Here is a 1609-nt window from a genome sequence, read left to right as displayed (position 1 = left end):
TATATAAATAATTTGAAGCTGTTTTGTAAAAATGAATGAAAATGAAATCATCTGTGCAGAAACACTTGGATTAAATCAATGCTGCTGAGAGAAGGGTCATCAGTTCACATCTCAAACTTCATGCTCTTTTTCAAAGAACTGTGCTAAGTGTTGGATAAACATTTAGTAAAACATCAAATATATGCTTTGTTTTAACCGTTTAATAGATTTTCTTTCAAAAAGTTTAGGTTCAAGGTTTCCACAAGAGGAAAAGGTGATTGTGCCATTGTTCCATTCAAAAAAAAAAAAAAAACAGCTTTGACATGCATGGCTTTCAGTAATAAAACAGTTATAAATAATAAAGAAAAATGATGAAATAACATGATAAAGCTAGTTAGAAATATTGTGAATAATTTTTTGTTTTTTTAATGGATGTTTAAAAAGTAATGACACTCCAGTATTTTATCTACCAAATGTAGAAATTGACAAACTCCTCACATGCGCAGGGCTCTGTGAACAGGTCACAGGTCTCTTCCACTGGACGCTGATGATGACTTCTGCCGGGAAAGAGATATTTTCTCAAAATGTGGCATAAATAAATGTTATTTAGGCCAGTTCATTTCTCTGCTTCTTTCTCTCTCCCTCTCTCCCACTCTTTTCTATGTCATTGGACATTAATCATAATCAGCATTCCATTGCTGTTAGTTATGGCCAGTGAATTTTAAAAACCAATTCAATATTAAAAATTTTGAGGATTATTTTTGTGGCCCGTGGTTATCTGTTGGCAGGGAGAGTTGATGGGGTGTAATAGCAGTTCACAGTTAATGCTGGCAGTTATAAGATTAGTCCCCAGTTCACTTTGTGTTGTCGAGCAGAAGTCACTGACCCCGTATCAGTTCTGCCCCTTAGCACAGATCGGATAGGTTTAGCACCAACAAAGCTTGAACTGTATGCAGGTCAGCACTTAAAACACTCAATGAAAAGCCCAGTGCAGAATTTGAGAAATGTGAAATGTGAGCTTTATTTAGCTTATGGCATGAAATTCACAAGGGACCGTTCTTGAGATTAAATGATTATGTGTTCTTATGATATGTTCATAGCTGGCTTAGTTTGTTTCTAATTATATCTAATGGTTTCTATGCATTGTTATCTTGGGATTTAAATAGCTGTTCATATATTTTGTTGCTCCAGATGGCAGAGTTTTGAACAAGTGTGTCTATGTGGTTACTCAGCGTGGTAGGAAGAAAGAGGAGAGACGCAAAAGTTTGGTTATTTTCTTTCAACAACAGCAACAGACAAAGACAGACAAAGTTTGAGAAGTTCATCCAAAATTGTGACCACACCTGTGAACAGATGAAGCTAAAAATAAAGAATCATGGGAAGTGTTAATAAGATATCTATTATTAAAGATCTGGGGGGCATAAAGTCAGAAATATCAGGACAACCGTCTTGAAAAAGTAGCTCAACATAATGTTCTTTTGTTATATCTTTGAAACTTGGAAAAAAAAAAGGAGAATGATATCCTTTTAGAGAGGAACCATGAAGACCCTCTGTGTGCCAAGGTCAATAAGCTTTTAAATAAAAAAAATAATAATTCTAGATAGATAGATAGATAGATAGATAGATAGAT

This window comes from Sinocyclocheilus anshuiensis, unplaced genomic scaffold (genome assembly GCF_001515605.1).
Source record: "Sinocyclocheilus anshuiensis isolate Anshui unplaced genomic scaffold, SAMN03320099.WGS_v1.1 scaffold442, whole genome shotgun sequence".
NCBI classification, from domain to species: domain Eukaryota; kingdom Metazoa; phylum Chordata; class Actinopteri; order Cypriniformes; family Cyprinidae; genus Sinocyclocheilus; species Sinocyclocheilus anshuiensis.
This window is presented reverse-complemented; position numbering follows the sequence as displayed.